This window comes from Pseudonaja textilis, chromosome 2, assembly GCF_049901715.1.
Source record: "Pseudonaja textilis isolate UNSWEBS1 chromosome 2, rPseTex1.2, whole genome shotgun sequence".
Lineage (NCBI taxonomy): Eukaryota > Metazoa > Chordata > Lepidosauria > Squamata > Elapidae > Pseudonaja > Pseudonaja textilis.
The window spans coordinates 61,842,484-61,868,217 of NC_141991.1; the positions used below are offsets into that span (position 1 = coordinate 61,842,484).

General features: G+C 37.8%; 1 protein-coding gene across 2 annotated transcripts in view; it reads left to right on the forward strand.

Moving 5' to 3' along the window:
* CACNA2D2 (calcium voltage-gated channel auxiliary subunit alpha2delta 2) overlaps positions 1-25,734 on the forward strand; it is a 636,728-nt gene that overhangs the window by 482,171 nt on the left and 128,823 nt on the right. The gene's annotated exons all lie outside the window — the stretch shown is intronic.

The window sequence follows — 25,734 nt, forward strand, 5'->3', positions numbered from 1 at the left end:
GCATTGTCTGGGACTGATTCTTAGCCAGTTCTTTCTAACATTCTAATGTCAATTGGCTGCATGTGGGTACTCTATTACCTGAATGTATAAATGTTCTACAAGAAAATGACTGTTGCTTTATTACAGGAAGATATTATATTAGCCCTTCCTAACCTGGTGTTTTTCTGATGTGTGAAAGGATAATTCTAACAAACCAGATCATCTGGGATTATGAGAAACAGAATCAGGTATAACTAAAAGTTGGGGAAAGCTGAACTGGACTGTGGTCTCGAATAATATGGAAAAATTGTAGGTGAATAATATCTCAAGAACCCCGTGAATTATAAAAACTATTTGGAGTTATGGCTAATGTTTATAAACTAAAGACCTAGAAAGTGAAGTTGCCCTCAGGTTAAAAATCTAGATGAAAAAAATGGAATGAAGTTTCTATAGCACCAGGGGTTAAATATGTAGGGAAGAAGATGAACATCTTTGTCCCCACGTGCTGATTAAACTTCTGTTTGATTGCTGTGAACTTTGTGTGTCAAGCCTTCATCAGCTTCAGCACTTTATGAATGTACAGGATCACAAAGTCACAACTTTCTATTACAATTTAGAAATGTTACAGCCTCTCTGAAAAATAATAGGATGTAAAGGGAAATATTTAAAAGTCCATCCTCAAGCTACAATTTGGCATCAATTTCAGGCACACTGAGAGCCACTCAAATTGTAGACTGATAGAATGAGGGTGGGAAGGGATTTTGGAAGTCATATAGTTCCATCCCCTGCCCAGTGTAGACTGGAGATTGGTTGTGGATTTCACTCAGAAACTGAATGTGTATATCAGTAGTCTCATAAAAACGAATTACATCCAACCTTGGTATGCATCTTTTAACAAAAAAGAATATTGATGATGCATTGATTCTTTGCTGTTACAAAGAATACATTGATTTCTGCATTGATTTGAGTACATGTCATGGAATCAGGATTGGATAGATCTTCTATTTAGTGCAGAATTAGACCTCTAACAAAGATGAGAGGCAGTTTAGTATTGTGTTTAATGTGCTGGCCTAGAACCAGGAGACTGAGTTCTGGTCCCACCTTAGGCATGAGACCTGGCTTGGTGACTTTGAGCAGTCACTCTCTCACAGCCTAACTCATCTCACAGGATTGTTGTGGGGATAATAGGGGGAGAAAGAAGTATTTAGTACGTTCACTGCTTTGAATTACTTATAAAATAATAAAGGCAGGATTTTTTAAAAAATCTAAAAAAATAAATAACAATAAAATAAAAAGTGAATTCACTACAACATGGTCAATGATGTAGAGCCTCCTTCTGATATCTAGGTTAAACCTGCTCACTTGTAGTTTTAACCCATCATTCTGGTTCTGACTTCTAAGGCGATAGAAAATAAGCTCATTCCCTCTTTTATGTCAAAAAATTTCAGTTATTTGAAGATTGTTGTCATATCTCCTTTCAGTCATCCTTGTTGTAGGCCAAACATCCATTAACCATTCTTAAATCCGTTAACCATTCTCCTGAGGGCTTCATCATCCTGACTGTCCTCCTCTGAATTTTCTCCAATTTTTCATTGTCCTTTTGAACTACGATTGCTGTCATAAGGTTCTGGGTGGAAACAGCCCTGGATGGGACACAGGCACCTCTTATCATGAGCAGCTAAATTGATTAGAAAATAAACTTTGCTTATGAAGTGAGCAGTGAACTTGCCTATTAACTGTCCAATTCCCAACTGTCCAGTAACACAGAGTGAAGTTAGCTGTCCTGCACCAAAGCCACCTATTGGGTTTTTTTTAAATGGTACTATCAGTTGTATCTCTTTTGTGATAGCCTGTAAGTTTGGCCAGATCAGCTGCTTGATCCTCTTTGAGAGTTAGCACTGGTCTTCCTTTTCCTTGTAAAGTTCCATTCCTTTGCTGAATCTTCTCATTGCACGTAGCAAAGAGTGGCTTTCACCTGAGCAACTTTCCAAATAATGATTTCTGACTGTTTCAAAGTGGAATTGCCATGCTGATTAAAAGGGACACAGCCATGTTCTTGAGTACCGTATTGAAAATGCTTCTCCTGCAAGTTAGAGAACTGAATCTGATGGGCTGTCGCAATGTGTGTTTCCATCACTTTGTTACTCTGCGTCTCAGGCAACTTTGCCCTCGCTTCTCACTCCCTCTGAATTTTGCTTCTTTTCATGAAATGAAAGACGGGAAGTTTGTACATACTCAGTCACAGAAGAGTTGGCTATATGCATAATTTGCACTACAGGCTATCTAATTTCTATTTGGTGCACTATTGCTTTGTGCATTGCTTGTATTGTATTTCTGTCCACTGCTATTACACATGAGTGTATTTGTGTAGGGTAATTGTGAAGTAATTGGCTTACCACAGCAGAACTAATAAACTACAGTTCCTGAACCAGATGAATTCTACAAAGGAAAGGGGGAAAATAATGACAAATTCAGCCAACCATGATTGCAACTTTGCCTGCATGCAGTTTAATCCAGGGGCATTTTTAATGTATGCAGTATTAATCCATAGGGAGGAGGTATATCTGCATCTGCCTCTTTGAAGTGATGCATTTCTCCCTCCCACCCTTTCTAGTCTCTCGGGGAAATTGTGGATGTCGTCCCAGACTCATCTGCCACGGATAAGTATGAAAAAGAGATATGATTTCAAATATCTGCACTAGCAATAGAAGGAAAGAACTTTATTCCGACCTTGCTAATCCTGAAGGGCTATTTGCCCCAGGAAAACTTCCTGGTGTAAACGCTTCCAACAGATTTGCAATTTTATGGGATTAAACTCTGCATGTTTTCAAAAGCTCTTGCCATTGCTGCCTGCTTAAAGTTCAATTCCTGTCCTGCCTCTGCATGCCACTGGCTTATCAGTGGGTGGAGAACTTATTCCTTCTGGTCAGTTCCAGAACAGCCCTAACCTAACTGAGGATTTTTGCTGAGAAAATTAATTTGTTGTTATCCCCCAAGATATTATTTCTCTTTTGCCGTAGGAAGGTAGGATGGAACAAATATTCTTGAAACTTAGCTTTCCTAGACTAGATAGTAACTGGGAGCTCATGAAGGCGTATTTTATCTTTTGTACCAAGAAAATGATGCTCCTTGAATGTGTCCCAAAATTTGCAGTATTTTTCCAATGCATTGCTTACATTTCTTAATGTTTATTCTGCACAACATGGTTGGAAAAGGACATGGCCACAAAAGCAGGGTCCAATCCTCTTTTTAATCTCTCCTACAAGATTACCATTTATTTATTGACATTAACAAAAATTAAACAAAGATGTTGCCTAATTCCAGGTATTGGCCAAAGATCCAGTGGTATTAGTGACACCCTGGAATGGGTTTGCCCCGAGAGAGGGGCCCGTGTCTTGGAAAGCGTCGCGGTTCCAGCGGCGTCCGGTGAGCTCTCGTTGGCCCTTGAAAAAAATTAGTGAGGAAAGCAAGCAGTCCTGCAGCTTCTAGAGAAGTCATGTCATTCTCCTACTGTTTGGTAAGGGGCCACTCTTTGCTGGCTGTTTACTTATGTTGACCATCCTACATAAGAGGCTATAGCCCTTTCTCCTGGCCCTTAGCTCCCACATGAGTCAGAGCACAGTTACTTGATTATGAATCTGCATTGCCAGTCTTTGAATTCAGCCATAATACAGGTAAATGGAGCAACCGAGAGCAGAGGATCATTATGCACGAAGTATTAGCAGGCTAGTATAGGCTTCTCCCCATGTGGGACATACAAGATTTTCTCTATACAATGCCCACTGTGCCTTCCTTTCATGCTATCCAGGGGAGAATGTACCACGTGCTGGAAATATAACTCTTGGCCTCCCTTTAGTGGCAGCTTGGAGGATCAAGATTGTTAAATCTCTGACACCTGCAAGCTTTAAGACTTTAATATGGTTTTTAAAATTCTCTATTAAATCACTTAGGAGTTTAATCAAAAGTGACACAGAAGCTTAACTTTTACTGCCTTTCAGAGCCAGACTGTAAGCGTAGAAAGGCGGATTTTCTTTTAAATGCAAGTTAATATCATTGTGTAGAGAGGCTAATTCTGCCCAACTTAAGGGCAGTTGGTAGAGACATGGCACTAACCTTGCCTAGCTCACTGTCCCCTAATACAGAGATGCTCTTCCTCAACCCAATGCCCTCTAGAACCTAGATTAGAACTCCCATAATTTCTTTCTAACATTTTAAGTGTTGATTATAGCAAATCAAAGAGCCTGCTAACTTGAAATTACGGAGAATGTATTCAATCATTTGGCAAGCACCAAATTGAGGAAAGGCTGTTCTTGGTGTTTGGCATCACTTAAAAACCATTGTACCCCACGTAGACTAATTCATTGGTATTTATTGATTCTCTGAAACAAATAATTCAGGTAGGCAGCAATCCCACACATTCAAATATATACCTACAGACACATGATCCTTGGAATCCATCTGCTGAATTGTCAGACTGGATAACATAATACAACTTAATGTTATCCTTTTTAATGACATTTTCTGAGATACACCTACAGGGGCTTGTTACAGGCACAAATGGAGAACTAGATCAGTGGAATGATTTCATTGCATTGGCACCAGTGGATTAAATGTGGTGATTAATTTTATTATCATGCTTGCTTAGACCAAGCTACTAATGAAGCAAATCATGAAGCTGCCTATTATGTGCATGTAAACCTTTAGTCATTTCTTTGTTTTCATGTTTTGGGGTTTCTAGTGAGATCCTAACTCTTTCATTAACTGATAGGTGGGATGCAGAATAAAAAAGATCCATTACTCTAAAGGAGAGGTGCTACTATTACTCAATCTTTGCCACAGTAAAGAATTGTCAGAGGAATGCAGCATCTACAAGGATTCGTTGTTGATGCTCTGTTCTTCTGCTCTGAATCTCAAGGTCCCACCACAAAAGTTGTAATAAGAGCAATTCCTCATGCATAAAAGTATATTGTGCTTCCTAAGACACTTATAGCAATTATGCTGGTTCTGAGAAGCACACAGCCAATGCACTGGGGAATCCTGGAATATAAACTTAGGAAATGAACAAGAAAATTAAGTTAGAAAATATAATTGAGGAAATCAAAGAAAAATTGGAGTCTGTTTTGTGCATTCCTCTGAATAATAACCCAGAACTCACTTTTATTTACTCACTGTCATAATTTCAAGGCATGTTTTGGGTACAAACTGGAAATGTGCCTACAATAAGACAAATGGAGGATATCACAGCTTACAACAGTTTTAGGGCAACAAATCTGGGTAATGTCAAAGAATGCCTTCTGGGAGAAGAAAAAATAACCTTGTAATAAGAAGGTGCGTGGGCTTCATTTTAAAAAAGAAATCAAACAAGATAATGTGTTTTGAAGTAGGGAAGTTCACGTTTTTTTAAAAAATAATTATCTGAACAGTTAAGCCTCTGAGGAGGTCACTAGCTATGTGTGCTTTGTGGATTTTCTTGCCTAAGAGCAACAGCAAGCTATGCCTGCAGCATTTTTCTTCCTGTGTGGGAAGCAAGGATTGCAGAAATGAATTTCCATGCTTTGTTTCATAAGCAAAACCAAGAACTATTAGGATGGGAGACTAGGATGCTCTAGCAAGGCAGGCCCCTCTTTAAAGCTATATTTTAGCATCAGGAAATTTCTCCTTAGTTCTAGGTTGCTTCTCTCTCCTTGATTAGTTTCCACCCATTCTTGTCCTACTCTCAGGTGCTTTGGAGAATAGCTTGACTCCCTCTTATCTATATCAACTATATCAACTGTAGTATTGTTAAGTATCATTTTGTTATTGTATTGCTAAGTAAGTTAAATATTGCTTCTTAGGGTCACCCCAAACAGCAAGACAGATGGTGTATGAATTTAACAAATAAATATATATAAATAAATTTAGACAGGCTCGTGACTTGGCTTTGTTCTGGAAAGAGTTTTAAGCAGAAGGATTTGGAAATGAGCAGTGAAAAATGACAAATATTTTGTTGGAGCTTATCTCTCACTTCTCGTACATCTGACAAGTGCATTTAAGAGAAAGAGGAAAAAGTGAGTAATTTGCAAAAAAAAATTTCAAAAATGAAAAACTACAGTGCTTGTAAAAAACATCAGTAATTATGATTATCTATATTCCACCGCAACTAAATTATATGATTAAATATTTTCCAAAGGAGAATCAGCTAAAGTAAAACTAAAAGTTAACAAACTTGGCAAAGTATTTTTGCATTTTTAAAAGAGCATTACAATATGTTACAATGACTTGATAAGAAGTGATAGGAAAATAATCATCGACATACCTTACACATATTTTGTGACCTTGGATAATATGGTGGTCTAAAAATACAATAAATAAAGATGATTAATAAATAAAGATGAATAAATAAATAACTCTGCATGCATCTACATGTTTATGTATGCACATAAGAGCAGTAAGCACAATAAATATACACATAGATGTTCTTTATTTCATAATGAAATGGAAACTTTAAAAAGTGAAGAAGATATCACTAAGCAGGCATAGTGGAATATTTTATCAAGAGCCAATAGATAAATCAAGGTAGTTTATATGCTTAGTTGCAATTAATCATGGAATGTGCATGCAAAGGCATATCAGCTCTGGAGGAAATAGATATTAGCTTCTGCAACTAAATTAGCACAAAGCAAATAAAGTCTACAATTTCATATCATCATCTTACTTGGGAGTAATTCCAAATGAATCCTAATATTTAGTTCTTACTAAGATTAGGACAAAAACCCAGAGGTTCACCAAATTACATGAGAGGCAGAGAAAGCTCTACCTTTGCTTCCATCTAGTGTCAATCTGGATTGTTGTACTTGAAAATGGCTAGCCTTAATAAAAGAGGGGGGGAGTCTTTGCTGCATGTAGTTTGAGATAGGAATAAAAAATAGCCATTTCTATTACAAAAGATTCTCAGTTCTCAATCAGCTGATCCCACTCTACACAGAATTCTATATCGTTTACCCTAGTATGAAAGTTAAACAAATATTACATATTATTGTAAGGGCTTTGTTCTTATTGTTCTCTTCAATCATGTCCAATTCTGTTGAGACTGCATAGACCAGTCCCTCTAATTGTCTTGTCAAGGTTTTTCAGATGTGCTTCTTTTCTATAGCTGTGAGATAGTGACTTGGCCAAGGTTGTCCAGCTGGCTTTGTGCTTAAAATGGAATTGGAACTCAAAGTCTCCCAGTTTCTAGCCTGATGCCTGCTTTAATTACTACGCCAAACTGATTCTCATCATCAGTATACCATTTCTTGCATAAGTGTGAAGCCTATTCACATTATGACAAGTACCAGTGTGCTTTCTAGGTTGAGAAAAATCAACCTTAATATTTTCAAATCACCCAACAGTACCAGATATATAAAATACAAAATCTGCAGTTGGAAATAGTAGCGTAATGGCATAGAACTAATACATTAGGACTAAAATAGTCTCCAATAAGAGGAATACTATCAGCAATAAAATCACTAAACCATTTAAAGAAGAGAGTTTTCAATCTCGCTCTGAAAAAAATTAAATTTTAAAATGCTTGGCATTTTGAAGAAAACACTGAACTCTAGATGGAACTGAAAAAAGCACTGTGATTCAGCCACTGATCACAAACACAAGCAAGAAAATGAACAGTAGATCTCTTGTTCGTGGAAATGTGCACCCAGTAGTCAGAGCTTAGTATTTCACATTGCTACCACTCCCACCCTCAATACACAAAATTCTGGACTTCTATTCCAGGCAATTGCACCACTCCATTCTTCTTAGCCATGAAATAGTAATGAAAAGGACACTTCACTTGCCCATTACATAATGTGTCATCCCCCGCTGAAGGCCTGGCTAGCTTGGAAGCCCAATGAACTTGTCTTCAATAAAAGTGAAGTGAGCAAAGTGAGATCTAGTAAACCCAGGTTAGAACAGAGGGAGGATCCAGGGGTGGGATTCTACCAATTTGCACCTATTCGCTAGAACTGGTTGTTAACATTCTAAGCAGTTCGGAGAACCGGTTGTTAAAAGAAATTACTGGCCTAATCCTGTAAGGAAGGCAGGAAGGAAACATTCTGGTGTTGCCTACAGAAACTGCCTCTCCGTTAACCCTTATTACATTCTTGGCAGGACTAGGCTTCCTGTCTCAGGAACTTCTCTGGAGTTATTTTTCCTTCCTTTGCTGGTACTTTGTTTCTGTGGAGTGACCATTTAAAGTTACAATGGCACTGAAAAAAGTGACTTATGGCCATTTTTCACACTTACGACTGTTGCAGCATCCCCACAGTCATGAGAGGCCAGGCGAGGAGATGCGTGCCTCGATGTGAGTGATATTGAGTTGGCCAAACTCAGCCAATAACATGAGTCATGTCCACCCAGTCACATGACCACCAAGCCATGCCCACCACCTAAGCCACACCCACAGAACCGGTTGTTAAACATTTGAATCCCACCCCTGGGAGGGTCTCCTGAAAGATTTGCCATGGCCACCAAGATTTCTAAACCAAGAAAGAAGAGGAGGGAAATATAAGCCTAAGCGCTCTAGGTTCTATAGTAGCCAGTTTTATCAGTTAGTAGGAGGGTTGGATCTTCTCTATCCATTTGGCATTAGTTAGCCCAGGCATGAAAAGTTGTAATCTCATACACATGGAGGATACCACTTTGGGAAGTCTGCCATTCAAATGAGAAATGAATCAGGACTTAGTAACAATATTATTATACATCAAAAATTGAAAATAAATTTAAAAGACATCTCTATCAAGCTAGATGCTTGCTCACAAGCAAAAATGCAGATTCTAGTGGCAGACCTTGCCCGTTAAAATAAGCTGTGTTTTAAATCTGAATCAGTCAGAATTGATTGTGTCTGCCATAAGCCATGATTTACAAATCATAACGGCTAGCTATATTTAACAAGCTAAGGCAAACTCAGTTAAATAAGATCTTGGTTTGGTGCAGAATTCAAAGCCTATCACTGGGTCTTTTTTCCATTCTAGAGGAAAAAGATTCGAACGGCCTCCATTATTTTCAACAATACTTATATTTCTAAAAGCATTGTCTATGTTAAGCTACTGAAGCTACAAAATGCCTGCTATGAATTTTCTGTATTTTGCCAAAAATGCATTTCAAAAGGAGTGGGAACACTCTGCTTGTCTTTCAAAATCCAGTGTTTGCCCCTTAACATTCAAGCACTGTAAACCATAACTGTTTAGAAAATTGAAAAGTCCTTGGAACTAACCCCCTAGAAAGTTTAATTAAGATTGATCGTGTAGTTTTGGAGATATTAAATGTTTTAGCCCCTATTATATTCTTGATGCAACCTTAATTATTCTGGTGCTATCATGCCTGAATAATAATGTGAAATTTATACATTTTTGAAGGCAAGACATTTTGAATGGTAGAGCTTATAAAAACAGCCTTTTTTTCCCTTTTTTTGGGGGGGTGAGGGGGAGATAAAATTGAAAAGTACAGAATTTGATTAACACCCATTATGGAGAACTGCATATGTAAATTATTATATTTCAGAATGGTCATTGGCATGTATTTAGGGCAGTATTGAATTTCCTCAGGGAAGCAAATTTTCCTTTCTAACCGGCTGAATTGCAGCTTATTAGCTTCTGCTTGCAGCAATTTAGAATTCTTTCCATTACTGCTTTTTGTTCTCCATTTGCCTCTCCCTGGGATTCTTGTTTCCCAAGTGGCTTGTACTAAATGCAGTGACCTTACAGCATGGTGAGTTTAATGCCATTGAGTTTAGTGCCACTGAGGGAAAATGAAACCATGTTTTTTTTTTAACCTTCCTTTTTCATGGAGGTGGTGAAGGGAAATTTTCTCCATAGTTAAGATAACTGGGTCCACACTTCATGCTGGGCTGTTATGCATGACATCTATTGCCCAGATTTGCAAAATATCACAGCAAAGCAGGGAGCCTTGACTTTGATGCATTAGCAACTTCTGCACAGTGTCTAGGAACTTCTAAATCACTCCTCACAAATAGCTAAAACAGAGCCCTGGTAAAAAGCAAAGCAAATGCTCCTTCCAGTTCAGGTTCCTATAGACGTGTTATGCTCTTCTCTCAATCACGCTGAGATAATCTATTACCTTCCACAGATACCCTGAAAGCTGCTTGAGAACTGGGTTGCTAACCTGAAAACATTAAGTTTATATGGACCATCGCATGTGTTTGCAGAGAAACTCTAGATGGTGAGGAGCCCTTCTTCATTAAAATTCATCTTTTTCCAGAATGAAGGGTTCATTTTCAGGGCTGGGCTGGGTTGGCCTTTTTTTCAGCACCAAGGATAGTTCCCTCTTTTTACTCAGTTTTTCTCTTTGCAAAATTGGGTTATTTCTCAACAATTAGCGAGAGGAGCATCATTTGAACTAGTGAATTCAGCAGATATTTCAGTTCTCCTACTTTTCTGTTTCTTCAACCACAACACTGAAGACAGACTTTGGAAATATCCTACATTAAAAATATTACAGTACTGTAACCTTGGGATTTCTCATTCACATCTTCTTTATATTGCCTTTGCAATATGTCATATTAGAACTAGAGGATTTGGAACAAAAGCTTGTATTCACTGCTGCTCATCTTGACACAATTGGGTTTACTGACTGGAAGAAAAGTTGGTTTTCATATACATATAATAAAGTTGGGAAGGATCTTTCTTTCACCTACATCTTGCCCATGTGCCGTACTATTTGGGATCTATTAAATGTCCTCTTGGTATTAGCACTAGAGAAATTATTTCTTTGTCCAGTAGCAGGTTTTATCTCACTGGCTCATGGTTTCATATCATTTCCCTAATTCATATACTTCATTGAAAATCGGGGTGTAAGACTCCATTTAAGAGTTGAACTTTAATAAACATTTAGAAGTTAAAATATTTTATCATGCTACTTTTGAGATGACAAAAAGAAAAGAAAACACTGGTTAAACTTGTTTGTAGCAAAATCGTTCACTATATTTTTCCAACTCTTTTTTGTCCTTGCAAACAATCCTTGCTTCAACAAGATCTATGCATCACTTCTCAAGTTTCTTGTTCTTTAAATTTTTCACTTCTCCTTCTTTCAGGATTTTATTAATTGCAACCAGCCACAATTTTCTCAGTTTTGCCCTTCTTCTCGACATTTCCTCTTTATGAGTTTGTTTTGATCCACGTTAATTTTCTCTATATGATCAAACCATTTCCGCATACTTCTTTCCTAATAGTCACTCTTTTTTACATAATCCTTGGCATCCATTTATTCTTGGCCCAATCTCATCCTGCTTTACTGCACCCCACTCCTGCCACAATCCCCCTACATGTATGTCTCTCTTGATTTACCCAACCCTCTTTTTCGTAGCACAAAATAGCCATGTGCTTATACGCAATCCTTTTCTGCAGATCACATGTCACCCAGTATCTTTCTTTCAGCATTTCTACACCTTGACGTTTCATTTCCCCATTGTTAGTAAACTGTATACAAAGGTATACTGTATACATTAATTCATCTAATTATTCTAATTTTAGGTCAAGTATATGTAACCTGTTATCCTTGATAAAATTTTCTCTCTCACAAAAGATCTCTCATTTCAATTCCATCCCAAAATATTTAATCACTTTTATATTTCATTCCAACCTCTACTCTACTGGGGTCTTTTTGTTTAGCCCTCTTCACTCACTTCTAAAACATTTTTTTTATTATTTATAACAAAACCAGTCTGCATTTTTTTTTGTCTCTTTCAGTCTCTACCATTCCTTTTTCAGTTTGACTACATTCTTTCCAATCATCTTTTTAATCTCTCTGCAGATTATACAATAACTTTCTCTCATCACATTTTTTGCAGCAATCATTATTTTGTAATGCAAAAAAGAAGATGAGAGATAAGTAAATACTTGAAATGGACTTTTTAAAGCAGATACTAAGCAAATAGTCACAATTTTATTCATTTATAGGTCTACAAATCACCCAGTCAGTTTTAATGTGCTTCCTTTCTTCTTGTTTTCACATATTCAACATATTTTCCTCTCCAATCGCATTCATTCAGTTACTATTTTTCTCCAAAACTTCATCCCTGTTTTTTCCATCATCACCATTCACTGGAGTGTAAAAAAATACAACAATAACCAGATATGAATTCACACCCACAACAAACTAAATGACAGTAATTAATTTTTTTGCTGACATTGTAGCCTTGCTTTCATAATTAAGCCTAAACCTTCGTTTCCCTGCAGGATTCATCAGTTCCATTTCACAAAACTAGACAAACTTAATTCAGACTTGTTGCATTTATTTACGCCTCTGGTTATTTTTACAAACAAATATATCTGATTTTCTTCATTTCATGTGATTTATTCCACTTGCTTTCAAGTCAAAATCTCTTGTATAAGATTGTTCTTGTCAGATACTATCACAAATACTTACTCCTGCCTCTTGGCTTTGGTCAACTGAGACTTTCATATAACACTTTTTAGTAATATTATTTGATAAGTAGAGAAATTCTAGGTATGGCTTTGTATATATATTCCTAAAATAATTTTTGCTGTTGTGGGTTTCTAAGGTAACTAGTAGAATTAATGATTCATTAATAGTAAAACGGATGAAGCATAATCACAGACTCTTTTTTAGATCAAGTATATAATATTATGTTTTTGTATTGCCTGGATCTGTAACCTCTAATAAATAAAATTGACCTGACTTTTAGTAACACAGAGAAGATTTATACTTACTTAGAAGCAGCTGCCATTTGCACTACTCCCGATTAATAGTAAGGCCAATCTTAGTTTCTTTCTGCACATTTTGAGCAATATATCACAAGCACAGTAAAAACCAATTTCCCTTCAAGCGTATTTTTGCTTTTCTGTACATGCATATTGTTGCTTGCACCCCATTCACTAAGAAGTACATGTGATATAATGAAAGATATTGAATCTCTTTTAGACACAAATCTCTTATTTTCACTTTTACTGTTAGGTGCCTTGAGGTGCCTGGCTTGCAAAGGAAGTTTAAAAAGTGGGATATAAATTCAAAAATAAAAATTTAAAGAAAGTAAATATTACACAGACTAGCATGCTTACTACATTTTCCCATGGCAACACAGTCATGGAAACGGCTAAGACTGGGGAAAGTATTTCATTCATTATGGGTAGAATCTAATGGAAAGGAGGGTAATGCAGAGATGGTAGCCATGCAGTCTGTTAAATCTCCCTTTGAGAGAAAGCCATACTTTAAAAAAAAGAGTTTAACATAGTATAGGTTGTCAAGTTCAAAGAGGTTTCTGGTCTCTGTGTATCATCTTTTGCCTCATGCCTGATTTTAATGGAAACATATTAAAACGCTAAGATTATACATCATTCTGCTTGATAAGGGGACTCTCTAAAGCTTCAATTAAACCTTGATTTCTCACAGGTTTTTCCCTGGACAGACTTCCTCCCACATGGACAGGTTCTTCTTCTTGTGCCATTAGGCTCCCCTATCCATCCTTTTGGGGCTCCTTCCTTTATGGAGGAATCCACTATCAGCCTAAATGTGAAGGCTCAAAGCAGTCCTTTTGCCCAGCCAGGAAGAGGAAGAATCTAGGCCACGCCTTCTTCCCGCCCCTCTCTGGCAAGTGATTACAGATTTAATTAAAACTAGCATGGTAAATTAAAAAATATATTAAAATGCAATTAGCATGTGTAGTGACGGGTGACTATGGAGAGTGTTATATAAATGTTTTAATTAGCGTGCCAGCTAGCGATAGTGCCCCTCCATTGCTTCGGTGCTGAAATTCTTAGATGAGGGTGGAGTACTAGGAAGGTGGCACAGAAATTTCAGCTCAGTAAATCAACAAGCACAGTTTATTCATTTCAATCTCATTACAACTTGTGCTTGTATTTCTTGCAAAATCCATGGTTGCTGTTTACCATCCGTAATGGGGAATCAAGGGATAACATTAGGGAGATTTTGAATTGGGTTTCATAACACTGCTGTGAGAGTTTTGAAAATGCAATTCTGTTCAGAGACTAAGATTGTGGTTTGTCCCTAACAAAAGCCAATTCAAAATTAACATTGAATAGATTACATATATGCAGTCACAGTAGCAATGAATGTGTACCAAGCTACAGATTCATACAATAGATAGTTGCACATTATGCTCTAGCGAGAGGGGATAATGGAAGAAACAGTTCTCTGAAAAATTGTGCAACATTATGAATAAATGCAATCCAGGGGAAAATTATCCTGCTAGGCAATATGAATGAATCCCCCCCCCCCAAAAAAAAAAAATGACTGGGCATTTCAGAGGCCCAAAAAAGAAATGAGAATGGTCACTATTTTATGAGTATCTGCTTAGAATAATCTTTCTGTTTCAAACACAGTATTTCAGTATAAATTATTCATATATACACATGGCAAAGGAATGAAAATAAAAGTGTGACTGAGAAAATTAATGAAGATTACAAGAACAATGAGAAGTTCTGTATCCAGGTCAGCTCTTTCCTGTTAGTGTCAAAAAATGGACATGAAAGTAAAGGAAAGAAGTGAAAGCAACCAAAGCAAAAGTAGAATGACTGCAAGAAGAGAAAGTATGAATCCTTGCATAAAAAGGTATTAAACTCCCAACAAAACAAATGTAAAGTTGATGTAAGACCACAATGAAATCTGCTTGAAATAGAGTGAAAAATATGTTACAGTTTTCCACTGAAGTGTGTGGTGTTATCTTCATGAAAAATATGATGCTTGGTGGATGAAGTGGATTTTTTAAAAAGTATAAAGGGAGGGTTCCTTCTGAGACCATTTCTCTACCTCCCCGCTTTTTCAGAATTAGATTCCCTTTATCAGATCTCTTTCTAGGCTATAGCTCTTCCTCCTATCTCCCAAGGTAATTCCAACATATAATTATGGATGCCTTCTCTTATTTATTTTATGGTTTTCTTACTGGCAATCAAATATTAAATCAATCAAACATAGCTTTATATTTGCATTATTCAGGCTGAGAATACGTTACATGTACTGGTAATGTTCAATCTCTGTAATAGCTGAACAAAGAAAACAAAATATCAATTTCTCCAGTAGTTTCTCTTCTAACATCTGCTTTGAATGGACAACAAACTTGGTAGTTTCATGTTTAGTTTGTGTAGATTTTAATAGACTTGTAGGAAGAAACTTGTAGCCACGCTAGTTGTCACCTCCCCACCCACCCCACTTAGGCCTGGTATACTTGGATAGCAAATTCCATGTGATATCATCTCCAGTGTCTGATCGATTCCATTAAAGGCCTGCTTCAGCTTGGTCACTAGCTTGGTCACCAAATGGAATATGGCCACCTATCAGGAATTCTGTACTAAATTCCATTTTCAAAATGGAAATTTTCTTTATCAAATAACATTAAAATACATTGGTAGAAACATTAAAATTGTTTCACTGTGGGCCAGATGAAGTAAGCAGTAATCTTCAAGAGTAGAGAATAGGTTCCTGCCACCAAGGGGAGGCTGCTTTCACTGCTTACCATGGCAACTGTGTTCATGCAAAAAGCACCTCAGCAGGTAGACACTGCAATTTGTTCTACTGCAGGCCTTGTGGTGTGAAGTTTTGTGATTGCATGGAGATGATGACTGTAGTTAGAGGCTTCCACAAGCAGCTTTCCATGTGAAAAAGGTTATTCTGGAACACAATTTAGAGCAATTTTTATATCTGTGATTAAGAAATGGCCCTTGTAATACTATGGAAGTTGGTTAGTGGTATATGCTTGTTTCTTATTCAGAAGAAACAGAAGAAGCATACAGAGATGCATAAAACATTCCTCTTACATTTACTTTCCATTTCTAAAAAGGAAAATTCTGCTCTAAAATCTGAATAAAATTCTGTAGCTTATTTCAGTTGACCTGTCATTCATCAGCAAGTTCAAATCTGTTTCCTGGAAGTTAAATTAAGTGTTCTTAATGCATACCTTTGAAAAACAGCTAACCAATGCAGGAATGCCTGTGTTATACATAGCAACCCTTTAGGGAATAGTCTGTAATGAAGAAAATTATCACTATCTACATCAAATTAATATGATACTCTCCATTATGTGTTGAACTACAACACCACAATCTCTTGTTATTGTCCTTTCAAACAGATAGACCAGGGGATCTATCTATCCCTATCTATGTTCATTTATCCCTGATCTCACCATTTTCTAGTTCTTTGGGTTACAACCATACATAATATCTCATACCTCTGAATGTATAAACGAGGGCCCACAAAAAACTACACCAATGATCTCCTATCAGAGATGATGGGATATTTACATATTATTCATGTGTCATTTTAGTAGGATGCCTGAAGGCGATTTTGATCATCAACTCATGGATTTTGGCTGATGTTGCCCCGAGAGATTGATGAGTCCAGATTGCTTCCATTTAGTCTCATTTATCTAATATTGCTGGTTGCTCTTAAACTTTGTATTCTTCTTATAACTCAAACACCAGCGTAATCCGATTACAGAATCTGCTTTCCTACTTTTCCTGCAGACTGAACACACATATTCTCAAACAGCATTTAATGAACAGGGATCCATCAGCAGTTTTTAGCAAATTATTCCTCACTGTGATTTCTAAGCTTCCAACTGCACTGTCTGTGCGGTTTCAAAGGTTCTTTTATATACACAAAGAATAGAAACTTGATTCTTTTTTTTTATTAAAGAAGTAGAAAACAGAAAACTATAGAAAGATTTCTTTATTTTATTTTATTATTTCAATCTATATACAGTAGCTGTCCATGAATAGTGCAACTTTGGTTGGCTTACAAGAGATTCCGAATGTATTTTCAGGAGAAATAAGTAAAATACATGGCAACAGAAGCAACTCACATTTAAAGCAGCATCACATAATTTCCTAGCCCAAACCTTCAGGAAGAACCAGGTCTTTAGGCCTTTCTCCAAAGACTGCCAATATGAAAGCCATCCAGTGGTGGGATTCAAAAATGTTTACTACCAGTTCTGTTGGTGTGGCTTGGTGGGCATGGGGTGGTGGGCATGGCATGGCTTGGTGGGTGTGGCTTGGTGAGCATGGCAGGTGAAGGATACTGTAAAATCTCCATTCCCACCCCACCTCACTAACCTGCTTTCCAGCTCCGTTCTCCTGTGCAGGGCAACAAAAGAAGACCCAGCCAATCAGCTAGGACTCAGGAGGCAGAGATTAGATGGGGGTGGGGCCAGTCAGAGGTGGTATTTGCCAGTTCTCTGAACTTCTCAAAACGTCCGCTACCGGTTCTCCAGAACTGGTCAGAACCTGCTGAATACTATCTCTGAGGCCATCCAAATTTGGGGGAAATGTTATTCTGATAGAGCAGATGCTGCAACAAAAAAAGGCATAACTCCTGGATCACAGAAGATATAAGTGATGGGATCTGGATTCTGCCAGACCTCATTAGAGAAGCAGAGATCATTGGAGAATAGATTAGGTAACCAAAGTGTGGATGTCCATGAATCCAGAATATGCACAACTGGCGCACAAAGTATTCTATAAGTAGGTCAGGTTTTCAGCTGCATGACACCTGAACGTTCCTGGTTTGCTGATTCAGAAGAAACTCTGATATAGAAACTCACCTCCTCCATACAGTTTCCCCAGTGATTCCAACTGAGGGAATATTATAGTTCTGTCTGCAAAAAAGAAGTCGTCTCTCTATGAAAGAACATCAGAATGATCATTGGGAAGACACATGCAGTGAACAGGGCAGCTGATAGGCAGCCCTAAGTCAAGGGCATTTCACATCACAAGATAGCTTTTCCTACAAGCTTTAGAAATGTGACTGAGGGTAGTGTTGGGTGCTTTAGTGTTTTTTTGCTGTATCCTATTTTTATATAACCGCCATCATATTTTTATTCTGTGGTATAAGATGAACCTTAGAGTGATATTGATGTGACTTTTTGTGATTTTTTTCCCCCAAGTCTAGCCTAGAGTTGTCTTTTTCAGTGCTCATGCTGAAATTGGGGAACGGATCCTGTCTTTTGGCTGACATACATACTTTATTGTACTGCTATCTCACAATCTGTTTCTGTGTGAAATACATACACTTGCCAGAGTTATCGCATATATTTAGTATGATTTCTTGTCTTACTCTATTTTATGCTGTGTAAGGCAAGATGGCTCATTTCATAACATTTTGCTACATGGCAGACACCAAAACAAAATGGTTTTACAGTGTGTCATAACCATTTTGATGAATATAAAAATGGAACATGCAGGGAATTGAATTTAATTCCTGCTTATGACACATCTCTGTTAATATTATTTTGATATCATAGAAGAGGCAGGAATGTCTATAACCTCACACTAGGGAACACCTCTTTAATAAGATATACAGGCGTCCTTTTTAAAACAGTTTTATTAAGATTTTTTTCGTGTTTATAACAATTTTATCAATTTATGATATAACATACAAAAGAAATACAAAAGCAAAAAGAAGGAGAAATAGGGAAGGGGAAGGGGAAAGTGTGGAAAAAAAGTTTTTTTAAGAATTTGAAACAGAAGATAAAACAAGAACAAATCGAAAGTGAAATGTCAAGAGATAGCAGAAGGGGAACAAAGAAAAAGCCAAATGAGCAAAAAGAAAAAAAAATAGAAAGAAATAAAAAGAAGTAGCTTCCTATTTCCTTTATAGCAATTGTAAGCACAAATACAAAATTATAACTCACTCTGTGGTTACTAAAACAAGCTTTCCACTATCTGGTTTTTTCTTAATCATCAAAACCGTAAGCAATAAGTTCGCTTTTTTCCAATTCACGCACAAAATCTATATGGAGTTTCCAGTCAACAATAAATGTATATAATTGTCAATTTAACTGTCTCTGCAAAGTTACTATTTTGAATCTTCATTTTAATTACTTAAAATTAAATTTTCCATTATATTGCTACTTTGTGTATATGTACGTGTGTGTTTGTGTAAAATAAAAGATAGACAAAGCAAATAAAAATAGATGAAGTGAGATAGATGAACATGTTAAAATACCTCCAAAGAAAATACTGTCATTCAAAAGAAAAATAACAACAACTGGTGGGACCATAAAATAGAGAAAGTCGTGGAAAATGAAGAAGCTAAATTGCTCTGGGACTTTAGAATTAAAACAGACAGGCAACTGCACATAATACCCCTGACTTAACAATTGTCAATAAGAAAGAGAAAAAAAGTTTGGAGAGTGGACATGACAGCAGAAGAGAAGAGAAAGAACTGAAAAAGATTACAAAATACAAAGACCTACAAATAGAAATAGAACATCCGTGGCAAAAGCAAGCAAAGGTAGCACCAATAGAAATAGGTGCCTTGAGTGCAATCCCAAAATAACTGGAGCACCACTTGAGCACCCTTGGCATTGGCAAATTCACCCTCAGTCATTTGCAAAAGGCAGCTTTACTCAGAACAGCTTCCATCCTGCAACAATATCTGTAACACCATCAAACGTCCGGATCTGCCTATCCCAGATCCTTCAGAAGGACTGACTGTGCAACTGTAATAGAAAAAAATGATTTCTGATTCCCCCTTTTTACACATTTGCTCTTTCACAACTTTAGTAAGCATTCAGGCCCTCTTAGAAGCCAGGCTGTAAGTGGTTATATTTACCATGCTGCATGATCTGTTGTACTGTATATATAGGAGCAATTTTTGCTTAAACTAGTTAAACTTTTACTCTGTAAGTGTGCTGTTAGTTTTCCTAGTTTAGTTTCCTGCCGTTTGATCTTTACTAATTCTCTTGATAGGAGAATTATCTCGGTGTGCTTCATTTGGCCATATCTCTCCTATTTGAGCCAAATCGTTTCAGTCCCCATTCTCTTCTGGCATAACAATTCTTGAGTTTGCCATTCCCTTAATTTTACCATTCTCACTGTTACTTTCATGCACTCTATTCTACAGATCAATTTTCACTTCTTTCAACGAACTTTCATTCTTCTTTAAAGGCTACCTTTCTATGCATGTGTACACGCCTTAAAATTTCTTCATCTGATTTTCCATATTTAGTAAGCATTCTACCAAGTTATATAAATACAAATTCAAAAATCTTGATTTTTGCCATTTGTACCTCTTTAGTTATTTACTCCATTTTCTTCATGTAACATACCCACCATAGTCTTCAATAAATTAATTTTGAAATCAGTACTATTTGTGGCATCATACAGTCTAACATTTGTTGTAAATCATTCTCTGCCAACAATGTGGCATTATCCACATGTATAGTCACATTTCCAATACTATTATCAACATCAATATTACAAGCGATATATACATACATGCATACACAAATACTTTAAGCAACCAAAGGGTTGGACTCATGCTTGCTTAGACATTGCTCAGTCCTGAATCACATTCATTCAGAATGTCCCATATTTTTAACCATCTGTTGTTCTTTCATTGTCACCATTCATTGGAGCAATCAGAGGCAAATATACTCTTACCAATGAATTCCTATTTTTATGTGCACACCCTGGATGGAGATGGAATAAGCTCTATCAGAGTAAGTCTATTTTGAGTCCTAAATATAGGGGTGATAGGGTAAGAGGGAATTGATGATTTAGAGGCTCCTCACACTAGAAAAGCTTGTCCCCTGAAGTTAAGATGGTTACGTTGTCAAAAGGCAGTTTTTTCTAAAGAAACTTTATGAAGGGAATATTTTAGCAGCTGGTTTTTATGACGTCTTTCTAGCAGGTTATATGATGGTATTGTTGCAATTGGACACTTTATGGATACAGTTTAATAATAGTAATCTTTTCCCATAGGTGTACTTTTTCTACTATTAAATTTTATTGTTGCATTTATTGCAAGCTTCTTAGAGTCAAAATTTGAAATACTAGTCATGTTGCAGTAAACAAATATGTATGCCCAAAGTATACATCACACAATACTCCAGAACAGGGGTAATCAACTTTTTGGACCTCAGCGACCACCAAACTCATTATTTTAAATCCTGCAGACCACTAATATGAATTTTGACGGACAGTGGCTTGCTTACATTGGTTGGAAAATCGGACCCATATTCCAGAGCTGCAGTAGTCCAAGGCTGGCCCTTGATGACCAAAGGGCCAGTCCTATGACTACTGCAGCACTGGAATATGGAACCGACATTCCCATCAACATCAGCAAGCCGCCCCAAGGAGGATTTTCCTCCCCTGCCGTTGGTCTTACCTTCTACCATGTTTCTTGGAAAATGACCCCCCCAAAAATAGCTAGCCGTCTTTTCAAGGGGTGTCCTATTTTTTTCCCCACACGCCTCTCCTGATTCCCAGGCCACTTCTTTCGCAGCCAAAAAGAGCAAGCAACACGCCTCGCCTGTCTCCCCGCCAGCCAAGCACTGAAGCGCCACCACTGCCACTGTGTGTATGGGGGAGAGAGAGAGAGAGAGAGAGAGATATCCAATCTAACCTCAGAGGGCTGAGGGTGATGCTCTCTTTCTCTGTCTCTCTGTCTCTTTCTCTTTCTCTCTCTCTCTCTCATACACACACACACACACACACACACACAGGTCTCTTACACACCTCCACCCCCTCCAAGGCAGCCACATTCCTTCACTAACCTGCTTTTCAGCTCCGTTCTCTGCGGGGGGGAGCGGGGAGATATGGTATCCTGTGATCCCAAATAAAGAACGATCAATCAGTAGGAAAACAGGGCGGGGAATTTTCCTGCAGACTTTTTTGGAGATTTCCCAGGGTCTCTGCTGCTTTTGCTTTTGGCTGCACACAAGGAAAGCAGCAGAAGTCTTTCTTTCTGTCCCCCACACTCTGCCAGAAATGAGTCTTTGAGGCCTTGCAAGGTATCCTGCTCTAAGAGGCTGTGCCAGCGTGACAAGTCTCACAAAGACTCATTTCTGGCAGAGTTTGGGGGAGAGAAAGCAAGACTTCTGCTGCTTCTGCTGCTTTCTTTGCATGAAGCCAAAAGTCTCTCTCTCTCTCTCTCCCACTGAGAACGGAACTGGAGATAGTATCCAGTGATCTGAAATAAAGAATGATCGACTAGTAGGAAAACGGGATGGGGGATTTTCCTGCAGATTTTGGGGGGGATTTTCCCAGGGTCTCTGTGCTTCTGCTTTTTCTGCAGAGACCCTGGGTAAATCCCCCCCCAAATCCCCTCCCCTCACTACCTTGTGTTGTTCGCAATGCAGGTGACGCAATCCTTGTGTTCCCATGGGCCATGTAGGTGGCACAGTCTTGTGTTCCCGCGCAGCCTGGATTAATTGCTTTGGGGGTGACATTTCTCTGCAGATCACCAAAATTTTCTCACAGACCACCGGTGGTCCACAGACCACCGGTTGGCAACCACTGCTCCAGAAGGTACATTTTAGGCTTTTCATTCATAATTATATCTTCCCTTTGCCTCTTTACATTTATTTCTGAACTCTACACCACAAATCAGGTCACTTTCATTCAGAGCTACTAAATCCTTCCCCTTCCCTTCAGTTTCCCAAATGATCAGCACATCTATTTTTCTTTATTTCATGCTTTTATTAAGTAATCATCTTTGTGAATTACTCCTGTCCCAGTACAAGTCATGGCCAGAATGCCATGATTGTCACCAGATGGGATCATAGATACTGACTTTTATCATTCATCAGGGCTTTGGTCAGTCAGGTTTTTCACATAATGCTTTTTAGCAAGATAAAATACTGACTCTGTTATTCACCCTTAATTATAACTTTGCCATATGCTGCATCCCCTACAAATGGTAAAGCCAGTGCCGGTCCAACATTTTTATTAATGATTTTGATGACTTGACAGATGGAATGCATATTATATTTGCAACCCATTTTAAAAAGGATTTGGAGAAACTGAAACAGAAGATGATGATCGGGAGACAATTAAGTATTAAAATGAGATCTAGAAAATATTAAGAAGAAAAGACTAGAGGGACAGGAAGGGATTGAAGAACACAAGAAGATGAGAAGCAAACTAACTGCAGAGCTGCCTGGACTTGTGGAGGGTTTTTTTTCTTTGCTTTACTGCATTAAGGTTTGTTTGTTCTAATAGTCTGTTCAGCAAGCAAGAAATAAGGGTCAGTTGTGCAGATTTGCAAACTATACATAATGTTTCTGCTTAACTGTTGCTCCTTCTACTTCTCCTCTTTCTCCTTTCTATCTGCTGTAGCCTCTGGACTGGTTAACAGCTTAAGCAAGTCACATTAAGAAACCCCCAAATAAACCCATTTGTTCCTATTTGCATATCATATTAAACCCTATGAATATTATGCAAGTTATGAATCTTTGAAAAAATGAGGTTGTGAATTACATCAGGCGCTTGAGGAGGTAAAAGTGTTTTCTCCTCACCCCATAGGTCCTTGATGTATGAAAAAGAAAGAGGGAGGAAAGGGAATGTATTTGTGTTTTGTCCACCTGAACAACCTCGCGGAAATAATACAGTAATCCTTCTCCCAAAATGGAAGAAACTGTGCTGATGTTGTTTAAATGTTAAGGGCTCCTTTATTTATCTGTAAGAGTTATAAAAGAGCCATGACAGTACAGTGACTGATAGCCTAATACTAACAGCTTTATCATCAAATCCAGCCTACCAGGCAGAACATTACAGTTATTAAGGGAAATGAGGCACAAATAGAATCTAATATTTGAAAATGCAGCAATGGAAGCACTGAGGCTCATTGCCGAGATTCTGAACCCTTGCAAAGCTTTTAGATGTCAATTGCTGTTTGGGGTATCCTGTATCCTTCAGGCAAAAAATGTACTCAACATTTGGACGAGTCCAACTTTAGACAACTAAAAAGAAACTTTCATGGAACAAATTCTCATGAGATTGTTTCTCGTATATCCTTGGGTGGGGGGGAAGCTGTCAAATAACCAGCGTTTTCCTACAGTAGTCAATAGTACAGCAATTCCGTTGCTTATCCACTCCTATTTTAGCAGAACAAGTTGTTTTAACAATCAGATATACCGTATGTGGATTTTACTTAGAAATATAGCATCTTGTTTTCCAGCTGCGTCAGAGACATTTGCAGCTTTTACTCAAGATGTAAGGTCAAAGGAACTGTTGGCTCTTCCTCATTCTACCATTTCTAGAATATGACATTTCTCAAACCAGCCTTTCCCAATCCGGTGTTCTCCAAACGGCTGGCTGGTTTGGCATTCTGATTGGTAATTCTGTACTACAACACTTTTAGCTGGCACCAAGATGAGGTAGGGCACTCCATACTCTGGTAAACTGCAGCATCTGTAACAGTTTCCTGATTGCTTTCTATGCTGTATTATCCTCTGATCAGAGCTGCTTGTTTGTCCCATGGGTTCCATGTGTTCTAGTTTATATTTGATTCAGTTCCACCTTGGATTCCAACACGTCTGCAGGTCATGTAGCTTTAATAATTGCTAACTGTTAGAAGAGAAAAAAAATCATATTGATTCAACCAGAATGTGTCCTCTGGTTTGTGTCCAGCAATATGTAACAGATTTATGATAGGCATTGGGCTGCATTAGAGTAGAGCTTCCACAATCCATTAAACTGGAACATAGAGAAATACCTGTTCCAAACATTTAACCGAAAGCGCTTTTACCAGCTTTCTGTTTACTTCACTCCAAAAAAGAATTGGAATGAGCAAGAAGCCAACCCCTAAATAATTATTTGTGAGCAGTACTACTGGGAATCTAGCCAGCAGAAATGCCTAATCTTCAAAGATCCTTGAAACTGTATTTACCAGAACTGTTGTCACAATTAGAAGAAAGTTAGTAGATTTCTTTAAACAGAATTAAGAACAAGCACTGGTTTTTCTGTCTCCTAGTCAAATAAATGATCTGTAATGATCCTTTGGGGTTAGATCAGACCAAGGGTCTTCAAACTTGGCAAATTTAAGACTTGTGGACTTCAACTCCCAGAATTCCTGAGCTAACATGACTGGAGGAGGAATTCTGGGAGTTAAAGTCCACAAGTCTTAAGGCTGTCAAGTTTGAAGACCCCTGAATCAGACAATAGTAAAGATAATATAGAACTAAATGCACACAGCAGATTAAATGTTGTTTCTCAAAGTATGCCATGACATTTGTTTATGCAACAACCAGCATTTGCCTAACCCAGAGCCCAAGAAATGGTGGGCTCCAGAAGGATGAGAACACATATAAGCTCCCATTGCTTTTTGATCCAAGTGTCTTTTTCCTAAGGAGTTTCTGCTGCAAACAGAAAAATGCTCACAATGTTCCTTCAACCAAGAGAGCTCAGCCCACATGTTTTCAGAATACGACTTGAGCCCATCATCCCCAGACAGTTAGAGGCAATGTCTCCATAACATGATATATGTTTAAACATTCACATTTACAGCCATTCTGACTTGAAGAACCTATGATAACTTGAGTACTGGATATAATTTTATGATAATACTTAATGAAAGTAAAATCTCCCATTTTATTTTAATATTCTGGCACTGTTGTGAATGAGGAATTTCTTCCGGACCACATTCCAATAGTGAAGAGCAAAGATCTGATCTTTTCTACCTCCTGTGGGTACACATGGACGAGTCGTGCCTTTATACTCTTGGAAATATATTTGTGTAATGATCAGTATAGCTGCTGGGGAAGCCAAAGGGGACAACTGATATATTCAAGAGAATACGTAGGAAATTGGCCCAGAATTCATACATAATACATTTGAGCATTTCCCGGAGGAGTTGCGTCAGGAGACTGATGAAAGGTGAAGGGATGTTCGTGTGAGCTAACAAAGGTGTGGAGTGCTATTCTCTCCTATATCCATCTTTTTGGGCATGACTCCAGGGCCTGCTAACATATTTTGTAATATCTGGGACTTGTGACTAAACATGATGAAGCTTTCTTTCATTTCCTTG